Raw genomic sequence first — 16624 nt, forward strand, 5'->3', positions numbered from 1 at the left:
TCTGAGTCTTACCCCACACATACATTACTAGTAACCATTACATAGTAACCATTTCCCCCAACACCGCACTCAAAATTAGAAAAGTATCAATGCAGTCTCTAACTGCAAAAGGACTGCCCAGCTTTATTTTGAGGGAGCCAGTATATTTATGATGAACTAATAAACTAATTACGTTATTAATAAATAAGCTACTACTACTACTACAGAATGAAACACATGGCAGCATTCTAGGGAAAGGCACTTTGTTTGCCCCATAAAAATAACAAGAAATGAACTATGTGAAACTGTTAGTGAAGCATGCTTGTAAAGGTAAGTTAGCAAACTAATTGCAGACCAGCAAAAGGAGTTCAACTGAAATCAAATATGTAGCTGGGGTGGCCTGAGAACTCAGCACACCTTGATCCACCTTTGCTTGCTGTTGATCTCTTGTGCTAACCTGGCCAAGTATCTTTGCTCATCTTCTCTTCTTATTTTATGTATGTATGTATGTATGTATGTATGTATGTATGTATGTATGTATGTAAAAAGGTGAAATACCACTCACGTATCATCACAAAATCTCCAGAACTATAAAGCCTACAAACCAGTGGTGGGCTTCAAATTTTTTTACGACCGGTTCTGTGGGCATGGCCTTGATGGGCATGGCAAGGGAAGGATACTGTAAAATCTCCAGTCAGAGGTGGCATTTGCTGATTCCTCGAACTACTAAAAATTTCCACTACCAGTTCTCCAGAACTGGTCAGAACCTGCTGAATACCACCTCTGCTACAAACTTGAAATTTGGCACGTGTGTTCCTCTCGGCTTCTAGGTGCTCACTAAGAAAGGATTTTTCAAAATGACCATCAGAGCATTATTATTTTGTATATTATTATTAACATGCTCTGATGCTAAGGAGTTCTACTCCCCCTCCCCACCTGAAAAGAAATCTGTTCCAAATGCAAAACACAAGCAGAGGAGAGGCGTTTCAGTTTTAGTTTCACAGAAGCAACCAGCTTTAGTACAGAACAGTTGAGCTAAGCCATGCCCAGGCTCCTTGCTGTCTCCTCCTTGCTCACACAGCAAATACTGATTCAGTTTCCAAACATCCCTCAACTCTCTTACACACTGACAGGATACTAGCCAGCTGAATACCGATGGATGCTGGTAGGCAGAGGCACAATTTTTTTTCCCTTATTTTCCTCCCCAAAAACTAAGCCCGATCGTATAGTTTCATAGCGAAGCATGGGTATAGAGCTAGTACTATATACTACCATGATAGCATACAGAATTATGTTGAATTTTTTTCTTCTAGGGCTGGCCAAAACATTTAATTAATGTTCTTCTTCATTTCATGCTCTGTTCAAACTGCCCTACAAAGGACTGTTAAGGATAGTGATGTAGTTAAAAACAAATTGAGCTGGATGTGACACCCATAACTGTATCGTGCAAGAGGACTCGCACAGATTCCAGTGAGCCTATACGATATAGAAAATTGTGGGTCTCCTCAAGTGAAAAGCTTCCATTCAGGCAGAAATCAAAACCCTAGGACTGACAAGGACAGTAAAAACATATGAAGATGAAGGCTGGTACTGCTTTAATTTGAAATTTCCGCTTCCTCCAAACACATACAGTTTTTGTAAGATTTCTGCTACCCGTTTTCTTTCTTGCTCCAAATTTTCTTTTTGGAAAACAGGAACCGGTAGTTCTGTTGGCAACAATGGAAGAGAAGAAAGGAACACCTAACAGGATAGCCTTTGTGTCCTTTTGGCCCAGATAACCGCTAGGCAGCAACCAAAGCTACAATCCTTGATTTTCATTCAGAGATTTGTGTTTTTCCTCCCCATCCTCTGCCTTTCCTCAACCTATTCCATTTCTGCTTTTAATGAGACAAAAACCCGAGCCCTGATTTTAAAAGCAAGGTTTGATTTCCAATTGCAGAAATGTAATCCAGACTCTTTTTTCCTCTGTGCAAAGACAATGAATGGCACAGGTGAAGAGGACAAAACAAAACAACCAAGCCTCTCCACCTTTTAGGACCAGCAAAAGTGTCACTACTGAGCACTGCTCACCTTTATTTTGCTTTACTTAAGGCAATCTCTCATGACCTACTCCAAGACCAGACAAGTTTTCAGCAGACAGAAGCCAATCTACTAACATCTATGGGAAAATGGCAGAAAATTAAAACCCAATTTCTTGGTCCTGTCACTAACATCTGATGGTTTGTTTGGCTATGAATTGCGCCTATCCATCTTAAAGCACAAAGAAAGCTTATGTCCACCTTCATTCAAGAGCAACGACTTAGTCGTGTGTTACAAAGGTAGCAATAACTCGAAGTGAGCATGCTTTAAAAAAAGAAACAAAAGAAAACAGGGTAAACATATAGACATTGTTCAAATGGCAATTTCTGACCCAAAGTCTGAAAGCAGTTGGGCGCTTAAAGCACACAGGGAGGGGAGAAATGCTTATGTTGGGTTCTTGGTGTTCCCAGATTTTGCTTCTCTTCTTGACATTCTATCATTAGGCTAGGTCAACATGCTGGGTCGGGAATTCAGGAAGTAGAAGTTCACACATCTTAAAGTTGTCCTGGTTGAGAAACAACGGGCAAGGTAACATCATCAGATGATCTTATCTTGCCGCCTACTGAAGAAGTAACAGGAAGAGGAGCAAACTCAAAGAACACCAAGAATTAAATAGGTCAACACTGAATACATATATCTCCAGTATGGCAAAATGCATGGACATACAGACATACAGTCAAACATGCATAGCAATGGCAAGAATCTAGACCTCTATTTACTCATAACTTGGCAAGGTACTATTGTTATAATTGGTAAATGCTCAAGTATCCAAGTGGTGATATATCAAGATTTAACAGAAAAGCTTTCAGGAACATTTCAAAATCTGCGATAGAACAACAAATTAAGCACTCTAATCGGCAAAGTAACCATTGTATACTATACTTCTTTTCAAGAAAATAAAATCAGTGGAACCTGTTTTGTCAATTAGGGAAAAACTTCAGTTTGCTTTATACTGATATGCTTCATTAACTATATCTAGCCATAGTTTGCTTAACCATGCTTTGTTGAATAAACTAGAACTTTCTAGGTTCACACAACATGCCCAACCATTCACCATGGCTTATGAACCACAAAAATTCAGTTCACTGCAGCAAACAAAGTACAAAAATCTACGGCACAGGTTGGGAAAGGCTGCTAGTTGACTAACAATAGCTTTCCCAATGTCTTGGGCAAATGTCCTTCCAAATATTGCTTTTTGTAGTTTGGAAATCTCTGAAACTAAAGTTAAGATCTCGTGCATGGCATAAATGTGGCCTAAAGAATATCTATATATCTTCCCCTAAATAACTAGAAATCTTGTTGTTACCATTTTAATGAAACATTCAGAAGTCCCCAAATTAATGGTACTAAACATGGAAGATAACTGTACATACAAGTATACAAACAAACAAGATACAAGAATCCATTTAGGTGTGGAAGAGAGTAAAATGGATATTTTGTCTAGCATCCCTAAAATCCATACCAGCACATCACATATAAAATATCCAGAAATCCAACTGTGAAAGACAAGGGCCACACTCTGGCTATTATTTTATGAAATCTATCACACACACAGCACACACCTCTATTTTCCCTAATAGGCAACTTAAAGAATGGCATCAAGAAAACAAAGATCCAGAATGGGAGGTAATGGATTGCCAATCTAGCATTCCACCCAATGTCTCTGTTATGCGAGTATTTTGGATCCAAACTTTCTTCCCACCCACGCAGACTTAACATTGTCTCAGCTCTGCTAGCACTGTAATTTACTAATATAAAGCAAGTTGAACTATGCAAACAAAGTCTGAACCAAAAGATTTTTTTTAAAAGAAAAATAAATGCCTCTTTTCTTTATAGCCTACTTTAATTATCTCTGCCACCTCATGCAAAGTGGGTTGGTTTTTTTGGTTTATTTGGTCTGCCTAATTTTGTTTGACTTCCTCGCTCTGCACAATTTGGTCACCAGTATCTCAGAAGGGAGATACTGAGTCATTCATTTTACCCCGTGACTACATACAAAAGACCTTGAGATTGTTCAGGAAGCAATCAGACTTTAATACTGAGAGAAACGGTATTTTCGAACAAATAATCTTTGAGGCAGTCAATAGCTTTTGCTCATCCAGTACTCCCCTTCCTTTGTAAATCCAGAGGTATAATTTCTATTCTACTGTTTCCTAATAAATCTTAGAGATTCCGTCTCAAATGGAAGGAAAAGTGCTTCCTAAAAGGCTTCTTAAATCTAAACTTTTCTTCTCCAAACATACCAAAAAGGATTTTAAAAAAAACATTGAAGATGCTACCCTGCAAACTGCAGGCTACAAGAGAGTGGAAAAGGGATTCAGTTTTGAATCTCTCCCTTATCCTTAATTAGATTTATTCTCCTACTTCTAATCACATGTAAATTCTGTTTTTATCCTCCTTATCTTACATCGCTACTATCAGAGCAGGTGAGTATAGACATCCAAGTCCAGTCCCAAACATGTCTCCTCTAGAGCAAGTTCTGAGTCCAATGGGACTGAATCTCAAGAATGTATGTACAAAACTACAGGCTAAATCAATATTTATAAACACACTGCCAAGATTATCAAAACATTAAGTGGATAAAAGAGGATAACTAGTGTACACACAAGCATGACAGGAGGAAGGATTTTTTTTAAAAAAAAAAACTTAATTACTTGGATTCAGCTTGCATCTGAATGTCCAAATGTGCTAGAGACTCACATTTGCCATAAACACGGATGCTAGATTCATATGCACTTTCACGCACATGCATACCAGAGACACAATCAATGACTCTAGGAAAGCTAGTCTAAAATAAAATGCAAGCAAGCTGCTAATTTTGCTACATGGGATAGTAATGGGCTTTTTTAAAAAAAAAATCAAATGATCTTTGGATATAGCATAGAGGGTTCATGGTAGTTTACAACCTCCCGTTCTTGTTTATTGTGAAGGCTTATACATATGCATTATGAACACCACCTACACGCCTACACACACAGTTGCACTCATTCACTGAACAGAGCTCTGATTTCTCATCTACACTCAAAGGCTTACTCTGGGGTGGCAACACATCATAGCCTTTACTTAAACTGCACCATAATCAGCAAGAATTCATGAATGAGCAACCTCTTAGAATGGTGCTGTGTGTATAGGTGTGCATTTTCCGGGCATTATGCAAAGGCTCCAGAAGCCTGCTGCATTTTTGTGGCACAAATCTGTATGCATGTTTGTGTGTGTGTAACTAGTTGGGACCAGACCTCAGTGAAAGGGGTAGAACTACTGCCCCTCAGCAAACTCCTTGGTGCAGTAACCATCAAGGAAGCCCCCACCCAGCTGCCAAGGGAGGCAGAGCTAAGGCCACCGGGCTGCTGTTGGCTGGAGAGTATGGCTCCTGCCGGTTGTTAAGGAAGCTGACCAGCAGACAGCCAAAGGCAGCTTCCCTCCCGAAAGACAAGGGGGGGAGCAGTTTTCCCCATTGGGAGAACGTAAAGTGGGACCATCATTCATGTGTTGGTGGGAGCTGGTGGGAGCCCCTATTTCCAACTTCAGCGGGAGGGAGAGAAAGAGGGGAGCTTCCATTAAGGAGAGGGGGGTCATCCAGGGCTTTCCTCTCTCTCTCTCTCTCTCTCTCTCTCTCCCTCTCTCCTCTCTCTCCCTCTCCCCTCTCTCCCTCTCCCTCCCTCTCTCTCTCCCGATGAAGTTCCTAAACTCCAGGGACCTAAAGGGGTGAACTAGGGACGGGTGAGGCAGGCTGGAGTCAAGAGATGGAGAACTGGCCCCAAATTGGACCGTGGGTGGGGGAGGGGAAGAGAGAGAAGGGAATGGGCAAACGGAGGTCTTTTAAGACTGCAGTGAATTGCGGCCGTTGCTCTTTCCGGGGATGCCTTCCATCGGCACGATTTCGCCGGGGGTGTCTTTGCCTGTACCGTCTCCTTTTCTTCCCTCCCACTACCACCACCACCACCCCCACGCCCCCCGAAAAAAAATATATATCGGCAGCTAAACTTTTCACCTCTCCCGAGACAGACATCGCCGGTGGAAATGACACGACAATCTTCGGCGGCTTCGTTCTGCCGGCAAGAAAGGCGGCTTGTGGGGGGTGGGTGGGTGAGGGGAGTTGAAATCACTTTCGCACTGCGAAGCGACTCCAGACCTCGCCCCCGCCCCCCCCCTCCTCCAGACCTAGCTCTTGGTCAGTCAGTGTAGGAAGACCGCGTCTTCCCAAAGCCAGATTCTCTCTTTGAAAAGCCTCCGGCTAAGAAGCAGGGCGCCATCCGGCTTTGCAGAGAACCTCCTGTAAAAAAAAAAAAAAAAAAAAGCCGCCGGTCCTCCTTTCCTCTCCTCTCCTTTCCTCTCCTTCCCCCGCCCCACCACAACAACTTCACAGCAGAGCAAGCCGCAAACAGGCGCAGCAAATTCCCCCGAAAAATAATTTACAAGCGCACGGGAAATGCAGAAACGAGCGGTGGGGGGCAACTGAAGTGCCACGCTGCCCATAGCCACGCACGCACCTCGCTATCTCTTGTCCAACCTCAGGCTCTGCTGCAATTCCTCCTCACACATACATACACACCCCACAAGCACACACACACACCCCACATATACACACCTTCGGCGAGTTCCTGCCTACCTTTCCTCCCTTCCGAGGCTCGGTGTTGCCAAGGAGGAGTTCTCGCCTCCCCGTAAAAGACACATTTCGCCCCGGGCGACACACAGCCGACAAACGCGTTAGAGCATTTGCAGCCCTTTCAGAAAAAGCGAGGCTCCGCTTTCCCCGCAACGTCCGCGCCGCTTTCCCTTCCGCGCCGCGCTTAGCTGTGACAACCCCACGCGGCATTCCATTCCAGGCTTTTCCATTCCGCGGCTTTCCCTCACGCCGCCGCCGCCGCCAACTACTATGCTACACACGCCCTTTTTGTCCATTCCAAAGGCTGCCGGTTTCCTCTTTGGGCACTTTTTTAATTGCAAACGCTCCACACGTCTCAGTGTCAACTCTTCCCGCACCCAGCCAGCCAGCCAGCCAGTCTGCTTGCCTGCATGCCTGCCCGCCTGCCAGCCACGTTTTTTAGGCAAGCAACTGAGAGCCAGTTTTCTCCCTAAGCCCGATTTTCACCCCCGCGAAATCTTTTTCAATCAGGCAAAACGCCCCTTTCTCCCTCGCCACCCATCCCATTCAATTCCACGCCGGGGTGTGTGGGGGTGTGTGACGCGCTCTCCCTAATTTACGACCTTCCTCAACACACACGCAGCACAAACACACACACAAGCCGAATAGCAGCAGTGTTAGCGGCGACCGATTCCCACCCAGCCAAACAATCTAAGCAAACTCCGCTGTGGCTCCCGCACGCGAGCGCCGTAAAGAAACAAATAAATAAATTAAATAAATAAACCACGGGCTGCAGAGCTCTCCCGGCACAAGCCGCGCGGGGCTTTCCTCCACCCCCACGAGCGAAGAAAGCCTCGCAATCCCCGGGTTTGCGCCGCGACTCGCTCCCTCGCTGTAGCCCTGGCTAAACGAGTCGCCCCCTCGCTACGGGGCGCAATTATGAGGGGGGAAATACACCGCGATGCGCTTCATTTCCCCCCCCCACACACACACACACACGCACACCCCACCCCGTTCTACAAAATTGTACAATCCGACAAATATTACAAACCGGATCCTCGGAGGAGCTAAAGAGGGAAAGTTCGAGGGGGTGACTTACAGTTTGCCTCGGCGCTCGGTTCGAACGAGCCAGCCATCATCATTTACATTCCACGCCAAGCAGCCCCCCACGCTGCAACTCGGGGTTCGGAGCCTCCTTGCCCGTGTCGCTGCTGCTGCTGCTGCTGCTGCTGCCGCCGTTGCCGCCGCCGCCGCTGCTGCCCAGCATGAAGGGAATGGTAGGGAATGGAATGCAGCGCGGGGTTCCAATGGAACTCCAGCCTCGCTCTGACTTCCCGGGCAGGCAGACTGAGACACACATTCAAAGGGCTGCTGCTAGTCACAGTACTTCTCGGCTTTCGCCTCTAGGGGGCGTTCAGATCTGCCCGTATCCGCACACGAGAGGAGGAGAGAAGAGACTGAAGAACGGGAGAAGGGAGGCCCCCCAGATGCCACGAGAGGCTGGCGCCTTCTTAAAAAGGCAACGCCACCAAGCCTAGCCCTTAAAGCGGTCATGCCCGCCGAGGTAAAAGAAGAACCGGGGAGAGGAGGGCCGGGCGAAGTGGGGGGGAGGGCGGACGGAGAGAAAGGGTGCAGAATGCCGAACAACCGCTTATCGCAATTTAGGACTTTCCAGTCTCTCCTTAGTAAGAAGTGGGATTGCGCGCCCACTGCTTTAAAAAGGAGGCGATCCACAATCCCATGTAAATAAATCCCGCTGAATGTTGTGCATAGAACTTTGACGCAAGGCTGGTCAGAAAACAGCCAAAGAAATTGGCGATTCCAATTGTTTTTGGTTTAAAAACAAACAAACAAACAACCTGAGAACTGAATTCCAAAAAAAAAACCCACCCCGCTTTTTCACTCAGTACGGAACTGATTTTTAAAATGGCTCTTTTCTGTGTTTTATTCCGCATTAATAAGATGCTCGGAATGATGTATTCCCTTGAAAAGACGCTTGGAGCAGGAATTACATGTATTTAATTTTATTTATTTATTTCCAAGATTTATTAGTGGGTTGGTGTCTAATAGCTCTCAGTGTGGCATATAATAAAAACAGAAATAAAATCCGGAATTCATATAAATCAAATGAAAAACAGGCTAAGAAAACAATCTGTTAAAAGCAGCAATTAGTTATAAGCACACAGGATAATTCTGTGCATGTTTACTAAGAAGCAAATTATATTGAGTCCAATGGCAATTATTCTGTGCGCACAGAATTGCAGTTGGTTTCGTTTTTTGCAGAGCAATTATGTTGCAGAGCCATTGGTTTTGTTAGAAACCAAACAAACTTTCACTCTGGGTGCAACTCTTGTATCCAATCCCTCCAACATAAGGCAGGGAAACCTGCATTCCAGCTGCCTCCAGCAGCCATTCTTTATAATATGGTACACACCTGGGGCTTCTCCCTTTACCCTTCCCCTCCTCACCCACCCCCCAGTAAATCATTAAGCCATCTCCCATTGATTTTTATAAAGCCAAACTAGGGTGAAATCCAAAACACGTTTCCTGGGAAGCAAATTCTGTTGAAATGGGATTTTCTTCTCTTTAGAACCAGGACATAAAAGAGCAAAGGTCAAAGAGAAGCAATTAATCTTGCAAGTTCTGGTATTTCAAAAATGCAAATGTTTTTTAATGCTCATATTTTCCATCAATACAGAATAATCTCTTTCTATGCAAGCTTATAGCACCAACAACAGGTAGGAGTCGGAAGCTTTTCACTGGCACCAAACTAGGAAAATACGTTTAAAAATAAGTATCGTATTGCATGTATATACAATTTAGGGCAGCATGCACTCAGAAAAAAGCCTCCAACTAGTGTGACAGCAACCAGGGAGGTGTAAGTAACACAGCATATATGCAACAAAAATTATATTTGTGAAAATACCCTTCCTCTTCAAAGTGATGCCTTCTAGATATGCTGGACAGATTCTTTAGTTGATGTGAATGAAGAAAGTTAACGTAAAATGTGTAATAGGTGCCAGTTTGACCAGTTATTTTTTCCTTCTGTGAAGTCAGGAACCTAAAATATGTATTGACCTAGAAATATGGAAAGCAGTGAACATTGTATTCTGCCTCTGGGTTACTGTATATAGTACATGGCAAACTTTAGAAACCATCTCCTCCTGGGCTGAACCTTCAAGTTCCTTTTCCACATGCTTGTAAAGACTGTATGGCCAAGGTTAACTGATCTGTCTGAATTGGAACAGATAGAGGAAAGGGTCTCTTATTATAGATATTATGATTCTTGCAGGTTAAACTACAGGTTTATCACAATTGTCCTGCTTCTCCTGTTATAATACTACTCCATGAATTTTAATATTATAAAAACTATTAAAAAAATCTACCTACAGTCTCAAAAACATTCTAAATTTATACCCACCCACCCCCACTCTTCTCAATTCAGAGGAAAAGATTCCTCCCAAGAATTGATATTCAACAGCTATGATTTTATAAAATGTCTAATGGATGTTGGGAACTTACTGAACCTGAGAGTCACTCAAACGTTATTAGAGGATGAGTGATCAGGTTGTTTAACTCTCCCCTTGATGCCAACAGATATCAATGCCAAAAAAGCTTATCGCATTTCATTTCAGCTCCTTCACTGTTTGAATCAAGTATGAATCATCCATTCCTACAGAAGGAGATTTGTCCCAGAGTTGCCCCAATTAAATGGTCTTCCGGTATTATTGGGGAGGAGGGGTGTTAAGAGGGTGGCCACAGCTACTGTTCCATAATTGCCAGTCATCTGGGCCAAGCTTTTAGGGAAAATCTACTCCAATTGCTCTGCAGTACCCAGGTGGCCAATGCCTTCCAGGGTAGGGAGATTAATATTAACCATCCACATTGTTCTAATAAATGTTTGTCCACCTGAATCTTTAAAAAGAAAAATGTAGCAGCCCATTCTAGTTCTTACTTGTGCTGTCATCTCCATTATCTGTTATTTTCATCTGGGTTTTTTTACTGTTTGTTTGTTTTATTTAGCTCTCTTTGTGGCGGTTAGATTCATTCTGATATTTTGGTTCTTAACAGTGCCTCTGAGATTATTAGCCTTTCTACCTGTGTTCACATTCTTTACTGTAATAGCTTTCTATGCAGATTTTATGATGCTAAGATACTACTTATCATCAAGATTACTAGTTCCCTTCACAAAGTCCAATACCCAACCTGGTTAAACACATTCCACCTCCATAAGAATAGCAGACCTAGATCAAAAATGTTGGGTTCAAATCTCCATTAAACCATGGGGATGTCCTTTGGATGTCTATTTCTCAGCCTCACACACTTTAAAGTGGGGAGTGGAACCTAAATAACATTTTGAGCTACTTGGATTTTTCTTCTTCTTCTTAAAAAATGTGGGTGTGAGTGTGAGATGGAAGGTAAGCTACAAACATGTTCTATCTAGAGCTCTTTCCAAATTTGCACAGAGGTGTTGTGGAGCAAACTCTGTCTCAACAGATCCAGCCAAAGTTTCCATTGTCAGCTTGAGCAGCTGCCATTTTATATCCTCAATCCATTTCTATATTGGGCATAAGGAGAAGGGAAACATGGCTGCTCACTGTTGTCTATTTGCAAATGGATGTGGAACTTTTATGTTTCACAGCAATCCTTTCACAATATTTCAGCAGGACTATGGTCACTTAACAAGGAGATAACATTGTAAGTAGAAAATAATAAATGCTATAAGAAAGATTTATTACCAATTTCACTTTATTATTTATCCTTTAAAAGTGCATTCTGTGCTGGCCACTTTTATCATCTCTGTTCTTTTCCCTCCCTCCTCTTTCTTTCCCTTTTCTTATCGTTTCAGAAAAGTTGTTTCTATTGATAGGCAATCCTTCTTGGATTAGTCAGTCATTCCTTTTCCTCTGGGCCTTCCCAGTTCTGTTTTATCTGCTAAGGGGAATTAATTTGTCTCTATCTCTGTTTATTAATCTGCACCCGGGCATTACAAGGTCTATTATCTCTTGAAAGGATGGGAGGAGGAATCCCATATAATTAGGAAGCAGCAAGGACTTTTAGAATCCTGATGTGGCAACACAAACTCTTTTCCAAGATTTAAAATAAATACTCAAGAAAAAGTTAAGAATGTCAGAGGAAATTTATTGCATGTAATAAGGTTCTGACACTTCAAAAAGAAAAAAAAGCAAGGAATTTCGAGTGGAGAAATAGCAGTGAAGGAATGGGGGTGCTGGAATAGGGAAGGCTTTAATCTTATCTGTTGGCTCCTCTTCCAATCATAATCACCTCTGAAACAGCTTTTACCCTGTGGATGCAAAGAGCATGTTAGCCCCTAACAACCACTAAAATCAGGGTTATTTAAAGCTTCGAACCAAGCAAAACAGTTGAGCTGACATAATAGGCTAATATCCTAAGCTATAATGAGCATAATGGTTTATTTAGTAGTCACTGGGTAAGCAAGCTATTCCTGGAGAGAATCTATCCATTTAGTTACTAAGAGTCAAGCCCAGCCTGATAGCATACAATGAATTAAACTATGGCTTAGTAGACTATATGAGACCAAACACAAAGAAAGCTTAGTTGAATTTCTGAGTAAAACTGGGATTGCAACAAAATAGTTTGCAACAGTATAACTGAACAATGTCCTATAAGCATCCTGGTTGAAGGACAAGATGTTGACGCTCTTGATGTATTATAAGAATCTAGGAAAATAGTTGGCAGCTATTTAAAAATGTATGCAAGAGGCTTCATGATCAGTTCTGATGTTTTCCTGGATGGATGGATGGATGGATGGATGGATGGATGGATGGATGGACGGACGGACGGACGGACCGACCAAATCACTAACAACATACCCACTTTGGCCCATTTTGCTATGGCAATATTGGAAATGTTTTCTTTTCTCCATCTATGCAATAGATGCCCAAATTTCCTGAGATTAAGAGGAACCTCCAATTAAAACAGTTACAGTATTGACAGATACCACCTTTAATTAAATGTATTATGAAATCTATCGCTCTGGGTTATACCAACCCTTCCTGCTGCAAATGTGATTGTAAAATAGCAAAGGAGGGGCATGGATAGTTCAGGATAAAAAGAAAAGCAAATTATGCATTCAAGGGAAGCAAACCAGAAGAATCACCAAGAACTGCAAAAGCTGGTTTTTAGCTATCACGAATGGCATTCATTAGCTCAACAATCAAACAAATGCATAGCCATTAATTTTAGGGAATATCTCCAGTTTTTAACTCTATTTCAGGAGTGTTTTACAACCCAGGGGAGGTTGCCTCTCCTGTTATCTAACAGGCCAGACATGTATTTCTCAGGATTTCTCCAATTCTATTTCAGAAGTTGTTCTCCTAATCTGAGTACTACGGTAATATCAACTAAAGACAATACTAGCAGGAAGCAATAGGCATTGCAGATCAAGCTCTTTTTTTTTTACTTGTTGCTTTGTTGTCTGATGGTGATGAGTGTCATATTAGCAATGCAGTGGTCATATAGATTAGAGACATACATGTCAAAAAAACCTCTTGCTTACAATGATTTATAATAGTACTATTGTTCATATACCTAGATCTCTGGACTATTTAAATGTCAGGACCAGATAGGAGTTGCCATCCAAGTTTGCTGGCTAACAAGATTCTGCTAAAAATATGAAAGACTAAATGACTTTAATTCTAAACCACCTTCAAATATAGAACTATATATCTTGCTAAAACTATTTATTTCACTTTCACCTTCCGCCCTATACCTGTCTATCAAGATAACAAACATTTCTAAACATGTCTGAGTTGCAGCTGTGATCTTCAGAATCAGATTAAACAACTCAGGAATTCAGTCCTGTATGTACCAGTGGAAAAATAAGCCCCGTTGAATTCAATGGGTAACGGAGTAGAGAGCCTTTTTTTGAAGAAGAAGAAACTGATTATGTTCAATTTACTGATGCACTCACATAAGGAGTCCAAAGGACAAGCATTGAAGCCCCACCTCACCCCCCAAACGACAATAGAAAATACATTTCACCAGTATGTTAGATTTTACCAGAAGAGATTGCAGTTATAGTTCCAGCAACAATTGTTTGGAGTTTGTGCACACACCCTTTGCTTTTTGGCTGTGAAATACAGGAAAGAAGGAGACTGCTTCTTTGCCATCGCTGAATTTTTCTCATAACTGATGCCTTTTTGACTCACAGATTCAAAAAGTGAAATTATGATTTAACCTCCAAATGTGCCTGTGCCTGTGCATGTGTGGTGTGTGGTGTGTGTCCCCGTGCAGACATACATATAAAGCAGCTGCCCAAAAAGCGGAGAGATCTGTCAACGCTTGCAAGAAAACCTGGCGCTGTTTAGAACCCAGGCTAAATTCCCATCATTTCAGCAGATACAGCCATCCTAAATGGAAGTCCTGATCCCCTGCCCTCCCCTTTAGTGTATCGGCCTGAAGAGGCGGAATTTAATACCTGCCTGATTGTAGCAGCACTGAAGAGACCTGATTGAACATGTCCTCTTTTCAGGTGAGTGTGTATGTGTGTGTGTGTGTGTGTGTGTGCCTTTTCTCACTCTGTCTTTGGTCCCATTGCTTATTTGTGTATAGATTACGGCGCCTACCCTTAAAAGCTTTTAAGACAGAGGAGAAAAGAACAAATGAACCAATTCCAACTAAAAAAAAATAGACAGCACTAGGTTACCTTTCCATCACTCATTATTTTTCTTTTCTCCCCCTCCCATTTCATTTCCAAAGGCTAAATTTAGTGAATACTTGTCACATTAAAAACTTGTCAGGTATTCATGTCGAAAGAGGCTTCTGGTTTGGTCTCTTGGGGGAGGTTCCTGAGAAAGAGAAAGCTCTTAAAGTATAACGGAGAAGGAAGGGAAAGATTTTCACAATTCCTTTTCCACCCTTTATAAATTCAACTTTCTGGATCTATTAAAGAGAAAGAGGCACCTTGGCCTCATTGTCTGGTTACCAGACTGTCTCATTGGCATAATTTAACAAGTGCTTCCCACGCTGGGCATGACCTCTGGGTGGGTATCTTTCCCTCCCTCACCCCACTACTACTACAGGCATCAATAACAACAATGTAGTGTGTGTGTGTATACTTATGTGTGCCTGCATGCAAAATGGTAGAAGGTTGAGGGCCAGGCAAGTGAAGTAAATGCAGGGAAGATGAAGCGATGGGTGTGTTTAAACATTCTCAAACAAAAGACACTGCAATTCTTATAAAGATCATTGTGTTTCTCAAACAGTTTGTACAATCAGGCATCTGACTCTAGAAAGCAGTTCAAATGTGATATATCCTCAGTGGAAGGCGGGGAAGGTAGAATTGGAAAAGGTATAGGAGAGTAAAAACAGGATGATTTATTTTATTTGTAGCTGCATCCCAGCCATCACTTGAAGCGCACGGTTTCTAGTAAGAATGTGAAAAGGCTATTTTTCTAATTGTGTGATTCCCTGCAAGCTTTGGTGATGCCAACGTCAGACAGGGAGGAAAATCTTTCCCTGGACAATTGTTCTGATCAATTTATTCTTCCAAATGTCGGTATGCAGAATGATGCAGCAAAGGAAAGTTACATTGGTAATGACCTGAAAGCCAGGGCCAAGAATCTACAAAATGGTTTTAATGGCCAGTACATTTCCATAGACTCCACTTGAGTCTGTTTTTTTAATTAACATCTGTGGACCCCCAATTATTATTCTGTTTTATTTTTTTGGTGTATGTTTTATTTTTATTCATAAACATTTTGAATACAGTGTATTGTCAGAAAAAAAATCAAAAAGAATACAAATGGAGATATTGACATGTATACTGATAACAGTAATAGTAGTGTAACTCAATCATTTTAAGTAAGTTGATTTACCTTATTTATAGTTCTATAAATTATATCAATTTGTTTGTAATTATAAACCCTCTTATATATTTAATTCATACATAACAATAGTCTTTCTTCACCTATTTTCTACCTCTTATCTCTAACCACTCATAAAACCTATTCCATATTAAGTGATATTCTGTGTTTTCTTTGTCCTTTATTTTTAATGTCAATCTATCCATCTCTGCACAATCTAGTATCTTCTGAATTACATCCTCATCTGATGGGGTGTTCACATTTTCCCAATATTGTGAAAAAACAATCCTTGCTGCTGTCAATACATGCAAAACTAGATATACAGTCCCTTTATCATAACCTTCAGTTATTATACCCAACAAAAATATTTCAATTATTCTTCTGATTGCAAACTCAGAAGGAAGAGGTAGATGAGGAAGAGCCCTATCCTAGCCATGAGACTTAAAACAGGCTGTTGGAAAAGTAGGATTGAATTAAGACCCTGATTCACCAGACCACTAACCAAGTAGGATAGCTTGTTGATCAGATTTATTGTGGTATAAAGCCAAACTTTGCAGAATACCCCCTTTTAGTTTAGTTTAATTTACTTTACTGTCATTACACCTCACAACAAAATTAAATGCCATTAGTTACACACACTCCATCAAATTCACATAGTTTTCCTTCCAAATACATGCATGTCTAGAATTGTAGTTTTTCAACTTCACCGCTAGAGAAGATAACATACAAATATTGACTTGCGGCCAATACTGTATTGTAGCATTTTAGAAGAGAGAAAATGGTTTCAGGCAAACAGACAAAGCAAACTAACTGATACAATGTTTTAATGGGATGCGAGTTGGTGACCTGGGGTGGCATCCCTGGACACTTGCCAAGCGTTAACAGGCAGTCTGGATAAGCAAACTGAATTCAGTGACCTTAGAACTTGGCAAACGATACTTGGTTCAGAGCAAAAGAGTTTCAGTAAATCAAAAGCAACGGAGCAGTGCAGCAGCTAAGATCACATGCTGTATTAATCCATAGTGCTGTTTCTTTATATTTGACATAGTGGGTTGTATTAACAAGTCATCGTGGTTGATAAACCATAGTTTATTGCTTAATGTGATATGTGAACTAAGTGGATGGTGGCTTA

The 16624-nt window shown here is 41.6% G+C and overlaps 1 protein-coding gene across 7 annotated transcripts in view; it reads right to left on the reverse strand.

Moving 5' to 3' along the window:
* Positions 1 to 8125, reverse strand: part of PLXNA1 (plexin A1) — a 403477-nt gene extending 395352 nt beyond the window's left edge. The window contains exon 1 of one of the 7 annotated variants that reach the window (XM_087954683.1): positions 7743 to 8125. The gene's annotated coding sequence lies outside the window, so the exon portion shown is untranslated. Of the gene's footprint in view, positions 1 to 6049; positions 6069 to 6646; positions 6894 to 6941; positions 7031 to 7742 lie in introns of those variants that run through there. The other 6 variants (XM_087954678.1, XM_026678138.2, XM_087954681.1 and 3 more) reach the window with 6 other exon arrangements.
* Positions 8126 to 16624: the final 8499 nt, after the last annotated feature.

Source organism: Notechis scutatus, chromosome 2 (assembly GCF_049901735.1).
Source record: "Notechis scutatus isolate UNSWTSFEM ecotype Mainland chromosome 2, rNotScu1.2, whole genome shotgun sequence".
Lineage (NCBI taxonomy): Eukaryota > Metazoa > Chordata > Lepidosauria > Squamata > Elapidae > Notechis > Notechis scutatus.